This window comes from Arachis hypogaea, chromosome 11, assembly GCF_003086295.3.
Source record: "Arachis hypogaea cultivar Tifrunner chromosome 11, arahy.Tifrunner.gnm2.J5K5, whole genome shotgun sequence".
NCBI lineage: Eukaryota > Viridiplantae > Streptophyta > Magnoliopsida > Fabales > Fabaceae > Arachis > Arachis hypogaea.
The window spans coordinates 121,734,231-121,750,924 of NC_092046.1; the positions used below are offsets into that span (position 1 = coordinate 121,734,231).

Genomic DNA, 16,694 nt, shown 5'->3' on the forward strand with positions numbered 1-16,694 from the left:
AAGCTTAGAGTGGAAGTCCAAACCTTCAGACAGAAGGAAGGTGAATCCCTCTATGAAGCTTGGGAAAGATACAAGCAATTGATCAGAATGTGTCCTTTTGACATGCTTTTAGAATGGAGCATCCTATGTATATTCTATGATGGTCTGTCTAAATTGTCCAAGATATCATTGGACCACTCTGCTGGTGGATCTCTTCATCTGAAGAAGACACCTGCAGAAGTCCAGGAACTCATTGAAATGGTTGCTAATAACCAGTTCATGTACACTTCTGAAAGAAACCCTATGAATAATGGGACAACTCAGAAGAAAGGAGTTCTTGAGATTGATACTCTGAATGCCATATTGGCTCAGAAAAAAATATTGACTCAGCAAGTCAATATAATTTATCAGAGTTTGACTGAAATGCAAGCTGCATCAGGCAGTACTAAAGAAGCCTCCCCTGAAGGAGAAGCTTATGACCCTGAGAATCCTGCAATGGAAGAGGTGAATTACATGGGAGAATCCTATGGAAACACCTATAATCCTTCATGGAGGAATCATCTTAATTTCTTATGGAAGTATCAGCAGAAGCCTAATCAAGGCTTCAATAATAATAATGGTGGAAGAAATAGGTTTGGCAATAGTAAGCCTTTTCCATCATCCTCTGAGCAACAGACAGAGAATTCTAAGCAGAGCCTCTCTGACTTAGCAACCATAGTCTCTGATCTATCTAAGACCACTTTCAGTTTCATGACTGAAACAAGGTCCTCCATCAGAAATTTGGAGGCACAAGTGGGTCAACTGAGTAAAAGAGTTACTGAAATCCCTCCTAGTACACTCCCAAGCAATACAGAAGAGAATCCAAAGAGAGAGTACAAGGCCATCAATATACCCCACACGGCCGAACCTGGAGAGAGTCAAAAGGCAGTGATTTCCAATAAGGAAGACCTCAATGGACGTCCATTGGCCACCAAGGAGTTCTCTAATGAGGAACCAAAGGAATCTGAGGCTCACATAGAGACCATAGAGATTCCATTGAACTTACTGTCGCCATTCATGAGCTCTGATGAGTATTCTTCCTCTGAAGAGGATGAAGATATTATTGAAGAGCAAGTTGCTTAGTATCTAGGAGCAATCATGAAGCTGAATGCTAAGTTATTTGGTAATGAGACTTGGGAGGATGAACCTCCATTGCTCATCAATGAATTGAATGCTTTGGGGCAACTGAAATTACCTCAGAAGAAATCGGATCCCGGAAAGTTCTTAATACCTTGCACCATAGGCACCATGACCTTTAAAAAGGCTCTGTGTGACCTGGGGTCAGGAATAAACCTCATGCCACTCTCTGTAATGGAGAAACTAGGGATCTTTGAGGTACAAGCTACTAGATTCTCACTAGAATTGGCAGACAAATCAAGGAAACAAGCTTATGGACTTGTAGAGGATGTCTTGGTGAAGGTTGAAGGCATGTACATCCCTGCTGACTTCATAATCCTAGACACTGGGAAGGATGAGGATGAATCCATTATCCTTGAAAGACCCTTCCTAACCACAGTAAAAGCTGTGATTGATGTAGACAGAGGAGAGTTAGTCCTGCAACGGAATGAGGACTACCTTGTGTTTAAGGCTCAAGGATCTTCTTCTGCAACCATGGAGAGGAAGCATGAAAAGCTTCTCTCAATACAGAGTCAAACAGAGCCCCCACACTCAACTTCTAAGTTTGGTGTTTGGAGGCCACCATTAAGCTCTGAGTCTCTGTGAAGCTCTCTAAGAGCTTACTGTGAAGCTATTGACATTAAAGAAGTGCTTATTGGGAGGCAACCTAATGTTACTTAATTATATTTATTTGTTTTCTATTGTTATTTTATGTTTTCTTTAGGTTGATGATCATGTGAAGTCATAAAAATAACTGCAAAATTAAAGCGGAATCAAAAATAGCATCAAAAACAGCACACCCTGGAGAACAGGCTTACTGGCGTTTAAACACCAGTAAGGATAGCAGACAGAATGGGCAGCATTCTGGGCGTTTAATGCCAGAAAAGGGTGTCTGGCGTCTGGCTGGCGTTAAACGCCAGAAATGGCAGACAGAATGGCATTAAACGCCAGAAAGGGGCAGCAGACTAGCGTTTAACACCAGGAAAGGTAGTAGAGCTGGCGTTAAATGCCAGAATTGGCACACAGAGGGCGTTTAAATGCCAGAATGGTGCAGGGAGCAGAATTCCTTAACACCTCAGGATCTGTGGACCCCACAGGATCCCCACCTACCCCACCTCTTCTTCTCTCATCTTCACACCTTTCCATAACACTCTTTCCCAAATACCCTTGACCAATCCCATCAATAACTCTTCCCCAAATACCCTTCACCTATCAAACCTTACCCTCTTCTCCATAATCTCTTCACCACTCACATCCATCCATCATAAACCCTACCTACCTCACCATTCAAATTTAAACCATTTCCCTCCCAAACCCACCCCTTCATAATCGAATTCCCTCTCTCTCTCTTACCCTATAAATACCTCTCCTTACCACCTTCCAATTCACACATCATACACACTTACCCCCTTGGCCGAACCCACTCCTCACCTCCATCTCCTCCATCTCTTCTTCTTTTTCTACTCCTTTCTTTCTTCTTTTGCTCGAGGACGAGCAAACCTTCTAAGTTTGGTGTGGAAAAAGCCCTGCTTTTTGTTTTTTCCATAACCATTAATGGCACCTAAGGCCAGAGAAACCTCTAGAAAGAGGAAGGGGAAGGCAATTGCTTCCACCTCCGAGTCATGGGAGCTGGAGAGATTCATCTCAAAAGTGCATCAAGACCACTTCTATGAGGTTGTGACCAAGAAAAAGGTGATCCCCGAGGTCCCCTTCATGGTCAAAAAGAGTGAATATCTGGAGATCCGACATGAGATTCAAAGAAGAGATTGGAAAGCTCTCACCAACTCCATTCAACAAGTCAGAATCTTAATGGTTCAAGAGTTCTATGCTAATGCATGGATCACTAAGAACCATGACCAAAGTGTGAACCCAAACCCAAAGAATTGGCTCACAATGGCTAGGGGATGGTTGGAGTTCATCCAACGCTCTATCATTCCTACTAGCAACCGGTCTGAAGTTACAATCAAGGTTCAGAAAACCAGACCGGTCATCAAACCATTCTAATCACTGGGTCACTGGTTTATTGGTCTAACCGGTCTAACCGATGGTTTAACCAAAAAAACTGTTTTAGAATAGAATAATAAATAAATTATAAATACACATCCTAAAATATAATTATAGTCTAATATAAATCTTAAAATATCTTCAAAATTTAAAACACTACATAAAATATCATCAACCAAATACATATGATCTTATCAAAATCCAAACTCAAAAGTTAAATAGTAATATATCTAAATATTAAATCCCAACATCATGGTTTATCAATCATCAAAATCTGCAAGAACTTGTTGCAAATATGCTTCGGTGGGATGATCTTCACCTTCATTCCCACCCTGTTGAGCAGAAGAATCAAGAGATGCGGCATAAAGACCACTACTACCACCGCCACTTTGATATAAATCAGCATCAATTTCAACTAATAAAATACACGTTATCATTATATTATAAACTAACAACATTCTAATAAATCATTAGAAATTAAATATACTATACTCAGGTTCTTTCTCTACAACCTCTTCAGTCACCCAAAAATCAACAGCATGCTAAAAGGCCTGATCTGGTTTGAGGCTTTGAGCAGCTAGTGTGTTGACCGTGAAGTACACAGACACCAGAAATAGCCATCATTCAGGTTCAATAAGTCACAAACTTGTAGACGGACAAAGATTGCATGACCTCCAGCTCCAACAATTTATAAACTCAAAAATTGATAGTAAAGGAGTCAAGGCAGGCTGCTGCCCACATCTTTCTAAAACCACCAATGCCCATAGCCCCATACCCTAGTTCTAGTTGTGGCTCATTTTAGCAACTTATTTGTCAGTTAATTTACAAAATGGAAATTAAATTACAGAATGGAATCATTGAAATTTGAGTGAAGAGCTCGTCTCAAGTCGATGGACACTTAAAAAACTATAGCAAGAGACATTTCAGTAAGCAAAATGCCACAACACAATCTGCCACTTGACACTATCTTAAGCAAAATACCACAACACAATCAGACACGCCACTCCTACATTATCAAATCCTGCAATGTTCTTGTTCTCAGCAAAGAATTTCGGGGACATTCTGCAAATTTGAACAGAGACACAAAACCCTATAATCAATATAATCATTCAATGATTTGTTGATTTCAGAACAAAGAGTCAGAGAATAAAATGAAAAACGAAGAACAAGTGCACACCAAAGTCACTGACCATCAAGAGGGCGACGAGCAGGACGAATCCAATAGAGGATGGGGAGAACTTACTTTCCCATCAGGCAGTGAAACAGCAGACTTAGTTCCAGAATAAATAATCACCCTAACCTTCAAATCAATAACTATTTCAACAAAAATTCAGAAATATCATACTCAAAAATAAAAAAATGGCAGCAGCAGGCCAGCAACATAACAAATCTATTTCAACAACATAATTTCAACAACACAAAACCAATGATTTACGTCATTTCAGATTCAGAAGTCACTAATTATCAGACATTCAAGTTTCAACACAGACTCAACAGAGCATAGGGAATCACTAAACAGTGCCACTAACCTTCAACTGAGAGCAAGACGATGACGGCGACACCACGGCAAGCATCTCAAACTCGAAGCCTCGAACAGCGAAGCTAGAAGACGACGCGACGACGATGTGCCGAGCTAGGGATTTGGTTTAGAACAGGGGGGAGGAGGAGGCCGCGGAGGCGCCTACAACGACGAGCGGCGGCGTCGAATCCGTTGAAGAGGCTAGGTTTTTGGTTTGGTTTCTGAATTCTTGAAGAAGCTAGGGTTGGTGAGTGGTGAGGGACTGAGGGCATTTGATTTGCGAAGGCGTTTGGGGGAGGGGGGTAAGTGACGCGGCGTGGGTTTGTTTTTTTAAGAACTGGCCGGTTTCTGGTCCGGCCCAACTGACCAGTTTTCTGCCGGTTCGCCAGTTTTCCAACGGTTTTGAAATTGGCGGTTTTAGGAGGAGGACCAGACTGTTTCTCTCACCGATTCCCGGTTTAATCGGTTCAACTGGCCGGTCAGGTCCGGTTTTCAGAACATTGGTTACAATAGACCGGGCTATCATGATCCATAGCATCATGAATGGAGAGGAAGTAGAAGTTCATGAGATCATATCCCTAGAACTCTACAAGGTGGCAGACAAGCACTCTACTTTGGCAAGGTTAGCATTCCCTCATCTCATCTATCACCTATGCAATTCAGCTGGAGTTGTCATAGAGGGAGACATCCTCATTGAAGGAGACAAGCCCATCACTAAGAAAAGGATGGAGCAAACAAGAGAGCCCACTCAAGGACCTCAACAAGAGTATGAGGAAGTTCTTCATCATGAAATCCCTGAGATGCCTCAAGGGATGCACTTTTCTCCACACAATTATTGGAAGCAAATCAACACCTCCTTAGGAGAATTGAGTTCCAACAGGGGGCAACTAAGGATGGAGCACCAAGAGCATTCCATCATCCTTCATGAAATTAGAGAGGACCAAAGAGCCATGAGAGAGGAACAACAAAGGCAAAGAAGAGACATAGAGGAGCTCAAGCACTCCATAAGATCTTCAAGAGGAAGAACTAGCCGCCATCACTAAGGTGACCTGTTCTTTAATTTTCTTGTTCTTATTTTACTATTTTTTTGATTCACATGCTTTATGTTTCATCTATGTTTGTATCTTTATTACATGATCATTAGTGTCTTGTGTCTATGTCTTAAAGCTATGAATGTCCTATGAATCCTTCACCTTTCTTAAATGAAAAATATTTTTATTTGCAAAAGAACAAGAAGTACATGAATTTCGAAATCTATCTTGAAAATAATCTAATTATTTTGATATGGTGGCAATACTTTTTGTTTTCTGAATGAATGCTTGAACAGTGCATATTTTTGATATTGTTGTTTATGAATGTTAAAATTGTTGGCTCTTGAAAGAATAATGAAAAAGGAGAAATGTTATTGATAATCTAAAAAATCATAAAATTGATTCTTGAAGCAAGAAAAAGCAGTGAAACACAAAGCTTGCGGAAAAAAAATGGCAAAAAAAAAAAAGAAAAGAAGAAAGAAAAAGAAAAGGCAAGCAGAAAAAGCCAATAACCCTTTAAACCAAAAGGCAAGGGTAAAAAGGATCCAAGGCTTTGAGCATTAATGGATAGGAGGGCCCAAAGGAATAAAATCCTGGCCTAAGTGGCTAAACCAAGCTGTCCCTAACCATGTGCTTGTGGCGTAAAGGTGTCAAGTGAAAAGCTTGAGACTGAGCGGTTAAAGTCGTGGTCCAAAGCAAAAAGAGTGTGCTTAAGAGCTCTGGACACCTCTAACTGGGGACTCTAGCAAAGCTAAGTCACAATCTGAAAAGGTTCACCCAGTTATGTGTCTGTGGCATTTATGTATCCGGTGGTAATACTGGAAAACAAAATGCTTAGGATCATGGCCAAGACTCATAAAGTAGCTGTGTTCAAGAATCAACATACTGAAATAGGAGAATCAATAACACTATCTGAATTCTGAGTTCCTATAGATGCCAATCATTCTGAACTTCAAAGGATAAAGTGAGATGCCAAAACTATTCAAAAGCAAAAGACCACTAGCCCCGCTCATCTAATTGGAAATGAGCTTCATTGATATTTGGAATTTATTGTATATTCTCTTTTTTTATCCTATTTTGTTTTTAGTTACTTGGGGACAAGCAACAATTTAAGTTTGGTGTTGTGATGAGCGGATAATTTATACCCTTTTTGGCATTGTTTTTACATAGTTTTTAGTATGTTTTAGTTACTTTTTATTATATTTTTATTAGTTTTTATTAAAAAATAACATTTCTGGACTTTACTATGGTTTGTTTATTTTTCTGTGATTTCAGGTATTTTCTGGCTGAAATTGAGGGACCTGAGCAAATATCTGATCTAGAGGCTGAAAAAGGACTGCAGATGCTGTTGGATTCTGACCCTCCTGCACTCGAAGTGGATTTTCTGGAGCTATAGAAACCCAATTGGCGCACTTTCAATTGTGTTAGAACGTAGACATCCTGGGCTTTCCATCAGTATATAATAGTCTATACTTTGCTCGAGATTTGATGGCCCAAACTGGCATCCAAAGCCAGCCTAAAACTTTCTGGCGTAAAACGCCCAAACTGGCACCAGAATTGAAGTTAAACGCCTAAACTGGCACCCAAGCTGGCGTTTAACTCCAAGAACAGCCTATGCACAAAAACACTTCAATTCTAAGCCCAAGCACACACCAAGTGGGCCTCAGAAGTGGATTTCTGCACTATTTGCACTTAGTTACTCATTTTCTGTAAACCCTTAGCACTTTTTACTATTGTATTGGGGGACTATCTTTTGATCTATCTTTTTATCATTGTTCACATTTTGGAGGCTGGCCTCACGGCCATGCCTAGACCTCTTTCACTTATGTATTTTCTATGGTGGAGTTTCTACACCCCATAGATTAAGGTGTGGAGCTCTGCTGTTCTTCATGAATTAATGGAAGTACTATTATTTTTCTTTCAATTCACGCCTACTTCTTCTCCAAGATATACTCTCGTACTTAATTCAGTTAAGTCAGAATGAAGGGGTGACCCGTGACAATCACCCACTATCTTTGTTACTCGCTTAGCCAAGATCCGCGTGCCTGACAACCACAAGCGGTCTACATGATGTTCAACGTAGTCATTGGACGACAGCCGGAGTATATTCTCTTAGATATCTAATACATGGACCGAATCCGTGAGATTAGTATCTTCGTGGTATAGGCTAGAACCAATTGGCAGCCATTCCTGGGATCCAGAAAGTCTAATCTGTGGTATTCCGAGTAGGATCTGGGAAGGGATGACTGTGACGAGCTTCGAACTCACGAATGTTGGGTGCAGTGACAGTGTGCAAAAGGTTCAATAGATCCTATTCCGACGCTAGCGAGAACCGACAGATGATTAGCCATGCGGTAGCTGTGCCTGGTATTTTTCATCCGAGACGAGAAATCCGATAGTTGATTAGCCGTACAGAAATTGTAGAGGACCATTTTCACTGAGAGGATCATACAGCTTGCCATGGAAGGGAGCACGCATGGTTGGAAGAAGGCAATAGGAAAGCAGAGGTTCAGAAGCAATAAAGCATCTCCAGACGCTTATCTGAAATTCCCACAAATGAATTACATAAGTAACTTTTTCTTATTTTATGTTTTATTTATCTTTTAATTATTAAAACCTCATCACCATTTGAATCCGCCTGACTGAGATTTACAAGGATGACCATAGCTTGCTTCAAGCCGACAATCTCCATGGGATCGACCCTTACTCACGTAAGGTATTACTTGGACGACCCAGTGCACTTGTTGGTTAGTTGTGTGGAGTAGTGAAAAGTGTGAATCACGATTTTCCACACCAAGACGCTTGTAATCAATGCAAACTCTCCATGAATTCTGCACTCTAGTTGTCAGGAGCTCTCCATGCTCATTCTTTACTATTGTGACTCCAGACTTCTTGGGCACCACTTGTACTGGACTGACCCATTCACTGTCCTAGATGGGGTAGATGATATCTGCTTCAAGTAGCCTGGTCACTTCTTTCTTGACAACTTCTAAGATGGTGAGATTCAATCTTCTTTGGGGTTGATGGACAGGTTTTGCTCCCTCTTCTAAGAATATTTTGTGCTCACAAACTTGAGGGCTGATGCCTACTATATCCACCAAGCTCCACCCAATTGCCTTCTTGTGTCTTCTCAGCACACTGAGCAGTTGCTTCTCCTATTGGGAAGTGAGTTCCCTTGCAATGATAACTGGGAGCTTCTGATTATCCTCAAGGTAAGCATACTTGAGGTGGGGTGGAAGGGGCTTTAATTCCAATGTCTGCTCATGGCTGGGCTCTGGATCATCTGGAGCTAGTGATAATGGCAAAGTGTCCTCATTGTGTTCAGAGGGTGTCCCCACACTTGGACCTTGCTCCATGTGCCTCATATTCTGTTTCTTCTTGGTGAACTACAGCTATAGTTTCATCAATAATATCGCACTAGAAGACGGAATGATCTTCCGGAGGGTGCTTCATAGCTTCATTCAAATTGAAACTCACTGTTCTGCCATCTATCTCAAAGGAGTAATTGCCTGAGAAGGCATCCAGCTTGAACTTTGAAGTCTTCAGGAATGGCCTTCCAAGCAGGATTGATGATGGTCTTCCTGAGTCATTAGGGGGCATTTCCAAGATATAGAAGTCAATGGAAAATGTGAGCCCCTTAATGCTTACTAGCACGTCTTCAGCAATTCCAACCATAGTGATGATGCTTTTAACTGCTAAAACAAAACGAGCTACTGACCTTTTTAAGGGAGGGAGCCTCAAAGCATCATATATAGACAATGGCATTATACTAACACACGCTCCTAAATCACACATGCAGTCAGAAAATATTACACCCCAATGGTACAGTTAACCATGCATGGACCTGGATCACTACATTTTTCAGGTATACCTCCCATTAAAGCAGATATAGAACTACCTAAAGGAATAGTTTCTAATTCATTAATTTTATCTTTATGTATGCATAAATCTTTCAGAAACTTTGCATATTTAGGTACTTGTTGAATAACATCAAAAAGGGGAACAATTACCTCAACCTTTTTGAAATTTCTTACCATTTTGGGATCAAGTTCCATATGCTTCCTGGACTTCCTTGCAAGGTGTGGAAATGGAACAGGGATGGTGCCACTTGCAGCTTCTGTGTCCTTTGGTGCTCCATTCCTTGGCTGTGCTTCTTCTTCTTTAACCATGTCATGTACTTCCTCTTCCTCTTCAGCATCTTCCACTTTAACTATGTCTTTAACTGGGGCGTGTTCTTATGGGCTTGGCTCCTCCTGATTCCTCTCTTGCAGTGTGGTTCCGAACCTCAAAGTTATGGCATTGATGCCACCCTTGGGGTTGGGTAAAGGTTGAGAAGAAATTCCATTAGAGCTTGAAGGCTGATTATTAGAATTATTCATTGATCCAATCTGTGAGGCAAGAGCTTGTACAGCAGAGGTTAGACCGTTCAAGGTGAAGCTAAGTGTGTTCTCCATGGTCTTTTGCCTTTGCTCAATAAACTGAAGCATTTCGTCATGAGAAGAAGGAGAAGGGTAAGTGATCTGAGGGGCCTGCTGTTGGTTATTCTGAGGGGCCTGTGACTGCCTTAAGTAAGGTATTCTGTAGGGCTGGTTTTGGTTCTACTGTCTATTGTTATTATTCCACCTCTGATTTCCATTATTGTCTCTGCCTCCTCTGTTGTAGTTGTCCCTTCAACCTTGGTTAGAATTATCCCTCCATCCCTGGTTGGAATGGTCTCTCCATCCCTGGTTGGAGTTGTCTTGCCAACCTTGGTTGTAGTTGTCACCTTGGTTGTAATTGCCACCTTGCTGATTGTACCCTTGATTTGGGCGGTCATAGAAATTATGAGTGGCTGCTACGGTGTTGTCCTCTTGTTGGAGCTGCGGACACTCATCAGTGTAATGACTATAATCAGCACATATTCCACATACTCTCTGAGGGACTAACTATTGACTTTGTTGTGGTGGAAGAGGCTGAGGTTGTTGTTGATTTAGCTGTATTTGCTTCAGTGGGTTGGTCATCTCACATATACTCTGTGTAAGAGCAGAAGTCTCAATGCTAGAGGAAACTTCTGCAACAGCCTTTGAGTGGCTGTTCCTGTGCCTGTGATTCCGAGTGGACTCAGCTAGGTCGCTGATCAGTTGCCACGCTTCATCTGCGGTCTTGTACTTTTTCAGAGAACCATTACTAGCACCATCTAATGTAGTATTATCCCGAGGCTTCATGCCTTGAGTGAAGTAGCTGATCAACACTAACTTGTCAATCATGTGATGGGGGCATGCGTCCAGAAGATTCTTGAAGCGCTCCCAGTACTCATAAAGAGTCTCTGATTCGCCTTGAATAATGCAAGAGATCTCTTTCCTTAGTCTATCTGTAACTTCAGCTGGAAAGTATTTTTCTAGGAATTCTCTCCTGAGCATATCCCAGTTAGTAACTGTTGCTTCAGGTTGAGTGTAGTACCACTCCCTCGCCTTTCCCTCAAGAGAAAACGGGAAGGCGGTTAGCAGAATAGAAGTTTCATCTGCACCATGATGCCTAACAATAGAACAGGCTGTCTGAAAATCCCTGAGGTGCTTGATAGGCTCCTGAGCAGGTAAGCCATGAAACTTGGGCATCAAGTTTATTAGTGCGGTCTTCAGTTCGAAATCTGCAGCCAGATTTGGATGACGCACTTGATACGGTTGTAGAGTAAAGTCTGGGGCTCCAGCCTCCTGGAGAGTGATCCTCCTAGGTGCTACCATACTATCTGCACGTGAATCAACTGAATCAGTAGTAAAGGATCTTGTTTCTCCCTCATATGGCGGTTCAGATTCGCCCTCAGATGAGACTGGTGAATCGATAACAATCACTTCACCACCCTCAGAGGCTAACCGACGCCGAGCTCACCTAATACGTGAAAGAGTTCTTTCAATTTCAGGATAAAATGCAGCTAAACTTGGATCAGGCAGTGAACGCGTCATTCAATGAGAGAAACATATAGCTCATGATAATAAAATAAATTAAACTAGGCAAATAAATAAAATTAGAAATATTTACACCAATTAATAATTTAGCACTCTATTGCAACTCTCCGGCAACGACGCCAAAAATTGATGTAGGGCGGAAATCAGCCAATTAAGAAATCAATATGGAAATACGTTGCGAGTATAGTTCTTAACCAGCTAAAATCCGCTCATCAATTTAGAAAGGTTGTCACAAAATTAGAAAAAAAAAAATACTGGGAGTATGAATCCCAGGTCGTCTCCCAACGAGGTGACAAAAGGGTGCTATCTTATTAATCAGGAGTTTTCCGAGAGATTTTGAGTTTGGGCAATGGGCAAATAAATGATTGTAAATTAAAGCAATGAAAATTAAAAGAGATTTATATATTCAGAAATAAAAAAGCCTTGATTGGTTGTATGATTAATTGGAAGTTCTATCCTTGTTGGAATTCTCTCAAGTGTAGTGTAAAGAGGTTGTTATTTTCACTTATTTAACCCTTACTAAATAAAGGAAAGTCAAGTGATTGAGTTAACTCTTATTCGCAAATCCTAGTCCTCTACCTTGGGAAGGTCTAGCGTTAGTAAATAGAGAATTAGCCAACAACTTCCAATTTAACTAATCACTTGAGCATTCCAACTCAAGTGTCTCCTCTTAATCAACCCCCGTGTCAAGTTGGGAGTCTACTCCATTGACATGAAAATTAATTGCACAGAATTAAAAAGGGAATAAAAGGAAGACATGATAGACAATAACTGCAAATCAATTAAAAGTAAAAGTAATCCTTTGCATAAATAAATTCTAAAAACAATCCAATTGTAACTCTAAAAAAGAATTAAGAATATGGAATAGTAAAGGAATAAGAAAACAAACTAGAATAATAACTTCAACGGAGGTGATGACTCTTCAATATCCAAAAGCAAAAGCATAAAACTAATAAACTATGAATGTAAAGAAAACCTAGAGGAAAAGTAATTTTTCTCTAGATTCAGATCTAAAAACAAAAACTATGCTAATGAGAATGTGTGTTGAGTGTCTGCATGTTCCCTGGCTCTAGTCTGTGTTTCTGGGCTAGAAACTGGGTCAAAACTGGGCCCAAAATCGCCCCCATCGTTTTCTGTTATTTCTGCAGATCGCGCATGTCACGCGTACGCGTAGGTCACGTGTGCGCGTCGCTGGTCATCTTCGCGAGTCACGCATACGCGTCAGGAATGCACACGCGTCGTCTTGTAGAACTCCAATCCACGCGTACGCGTCAGGCACGCGCACGCGTCGCTGTGAAAATCTCCAGATCACGCGCACGCGTGAGCCATGCGTGCGTGTCGATGCTCGCTGGTTATCTCCTTAGTTTCTTGTGTTCCTTCCATTTTTGCAAGCTTCCTCTCCATTCTCTAAGCCATTCCTGCTCTATAAAGCCTGAAACACTTAACACACGGATCACGGCATCGAATGGTATAAAGGAGAATTAAAATACACAAATTAAAGATTTCTAGGAAGCAAGTTTTCAACCATAGAACAAAACTAGGAAGGAATTGTAAAATCATGCAATTTGTATGAATAAGTGGGCAAAGACTTGATGAAACCACTCAATTGAACACAAGATAAACCATAAAATAGTGGTTTATCAGACATCTATGGCTTTTTCTTTTAATTTTGCACTCTCTGCATTTTTCTGCTCTATGGCTTTTTCATACAAACCTCACTGTTTGCCTTTTTTTATGAGACTCAAGACAGACAAAATTAAACAGAAAAATTACAAAACAAAAAACATTGAAGGAGAAGAACTTCTGTTAGCTTAGTAATGAGCGGATAATTTATACGCTTTTTGGCATTGTTTTTACATAGTTTTTAGTATGATTTAATTAGTTTTTAGTATATTTTTATTATTTTTTAAATAAAAATCACATTTCTGGACTTTACTATGAGTTTGTGTGTTTTTCTATGATTTCAAGTAATTTCTGGCTGAAATTGAGGGACCTGAGCAAAAATCTGATTCAGAGGCTGAAAAAGGACTGTAGATGCTGTTGGATTCTGAACTCCCTGCACTCAAAGTGGATTTTCTAGAGCTAAAAAAACCAAATGGCATGCTCTTAATTTCGTTGGAAAGTAGACATCTAGGGCTTTCCAGCAATATATAATAGTCCATACTTTTCCCGAGTTTAAATGACGCAAACTGGCGTTCAACGCCAGTTCCATGTTACATTCTGGCGTTAAACGCCAGAAACAGGTTATAAGTTGGAGTTAAACGCCCAAAACAGGATACAACCTGGCGTTTAACTCTAAAAACAGCCTAGGCACGTGTAAAGCTCAATTCTCAGCCTAGCACATACCAAGTGGGCCCCAGAAGTTGATTTCTGCACTATCTGTCGTAGTTTACTCATTTTCTGTAAACCTAGGTTACTAGTTTAGTATTTAAACAACTTTTAGAGATTTATTTTGGACCTCATGACATTTTCACGTTTTACATTGTATTTCTGATGGCATGAGTCTCTAAACCCCATGGTTGGGGGCGAGGAGCTCTGCTGTGTGTCGATGAATTAATGCAATTACTACAGTTTTCCATTCAATCACGCTTGTCTTTATTCTAAGATATTCACTCGCACTTCATCCTGATGAATGTGATGATCCGTGACACTCATCACCATTCTCAACCTATGAATGCGTGCCTGATAACCACTTCCGTTCTACTTTAGATTGAGTGTATATCTCTTAGCCTCTTGGTTCATGATCAGAGTCTTTGTAGTATAGGCTAGGACTATTGGCGGCCATTCCTGAGATCCGAAAAGTCTAAACCTTGTCTGTGGTATTCCAAGTAGGATCTGGGAGGGGATGACTGTGACGAGCTTCAAACTCACAAGTGCTGGGCATAGTAACAGACTCAAAAGGATCAATAGATCCTATTCCAACATGAGTGAGAACCGACAGATGATTAGCCGTGCGGTGACAGCGCATTTGGACCATTTTCACTGAGAGGACAGATGGTAGCCATTGACAACGGTGATCCACCAACATACAGCTTGCCATGGAAGGAGCCTTGCGTGCGTGAAGAAGAAGACAGTAGGAAAGCAGAGATTCGGAAGACAGAGCATCTCCAAATCCTCAATCTGTTCTCCATTACTGCATAACAAGTATTATTTAATTTATGCTATTTACTCTTCAGAAACCCAATCATTTTTATTACTAATTTCCTGACTAAGAATTACAAAATAACCATAGCTTGCTTCAAGCCAACAATCTCCATGGGATCGACCCTTACTCACGTAAGGTATTACTTGGACGACCCAGTGCACTTGCTGGTTAGTGGTACGAGTTGTGAAAAGTGTGATTTACAATTCGTGCACCACTTAGGTAGCTATAGGAACTCTGTGCTCACTTTTTTCCTCACTCTTTTTCATATTTGATCTTTAGTTTTTCCTGTTCTGTGTATTTTCTTGTTCTTCTTGTGCGTTTTCAAATTATCAGTATTAAAAAAAAAAACACTTTAAATTTATAGCTCAATTGGCTAGAGCGTTGTGCTTATGTTCTTAGTAATTAAGAATCTTCTTTCAAAAATTTTTCAAAATTAATTTTTCTTTGATTAAATCTCGTGTCAAACTTTTAAGTTTGGTGTTCTCTTGTTATTATTTTTTATTTATTTTCGAAAACTTATTTTTAGTTTTCTAAAAGTTTTAAGTTTGGTGTTCTTTTTATGTTCTTGTGAGCCTTCAAGGTGTTCTTGAGGCCTCTTTGTGTTTTGATCTTAAAATTTTTAAGTTTGGTGTTCCTTGGTGTTTTCCCTCCAAAACTTTCGAAAAACAAGGAGCATTAGATCTAAAAATTTTAAGTCTTGTATCATTTTATTGTTTTTCTCTTTCCTCATTAAATTCAAAAATATCTTTTCTCTTTATTTTAAATTGAATTTTTGAAAATTACGTTTAAAAATTCATATTTTTATTTTAAAAATCAAATCTTTTCAAAATTCAAAATCTTTTTCAAAAATCATATCCAAAGTTTTACAAATCTTCTTAATTAAGCAATTATTTTCATTTTCAAATTTATTTTTTTCTTGGTTTTTGAAATTTACATTTTAATTTCAAAATATTTTATTTTATTTTATCTTATTCTTTTTATTTATCTTAATAATTTGGTTTGTCCTACTTAAATAAAATAAAGACAAAAATATATTTTCTTTGCAATTCATATCAATTCCATTTTATCCATCATGGATCTAAGTGGAAAGGAACAGTCCAGAAGGACTCTGGGGTCATATGCTAATCCTTCTACTGCTGCATATGGGAGTAGTATCTGTATACCTCCCATTAAAGCAGGCAGTTTTGAGCTAAATCCTCAGCTCATTGTCATGGTGTAGCAAAACTGCCAGTATTCCGGTCATCCACAGGAAGAACCTACTGAGTTTCTGGCATAATTCTTGCAAATTGCTGACACAGTACGTGGCAAGGAGGTAGATCAGGATGTATACATGCTGTTACTATTTTCGTTTGCTGTAAAAGATCAAGCTAAAAGGTAGTTAAATAACCAACCCACAGCAAGCATAAGAACATGGAAACAGTTATCAGACAAATTCTTGAATCAATATTTCCCTCCAAAAAGGATGACACAGCTAAGGCTGGACATCCAAGGCTTTAAACAAGAGGATGATGAATCCCTTTATAATGCCTAGGAGAGGTACAAAGGGATGCTAAGAAAATGCCCCTCTGAAATATTTTCAGAGTGGGTGCAATTAGACATATTCTCAAGAGCTTATTGATATAGTTGCTAGAAATCAGCATCTGTACATAAGTAGTGGGTTCTCCATAAAGGAAGAAGCCAAAGTAGTATCTACTGAACCTGGTCCTCCAGAACAAGTTGCTGAACTCAATCAACAATTGTGTTTTCTAACAAAACAGCTAGCAGAATTCAAGGAGATGCTACAAGACACTAAAAATGCTAATAAAAATATGGAAGCACAATTGAATCAGACAAAACAGCAGATATCAAAGCAGATAATAGAAGAATGCTAGGCAGTTCAATTAAGAAGTGGGAAAATATTAAATACCTCACTTTAGAGC

At 39.8% G+C, this 16,694-nt stretch overlaps 2 non-coding genes across 2 annotated transcripts; one reads left to right on the forward strand and one right to left on the reverse strand.

Moving 5' to 3' along the window:
• Window positions 1–108, reverse strand: LOC112724804 (small nucleolar RNA R71). Its single transcript, XR_003163949.1, has one exon. It is a non-coding gene; the product is annotated as a small nucleolar RNA R71 (small nucleolar RNA).
• A 10,820-nt stretch (window positions 109–10,928) lies between these two features.
• Window positions 10,929–11,036, forward strand: LOC112724907 (small nucleolar RNA R71). The gene has a single exon (XR_003164047.1). It is a non-coding gene; the product is annotated as a small nucleolar RNA R71 (small nucleolar RNA).
• Window positions 11,037–16,694: the final 5,658 nt, after the last annotated feature.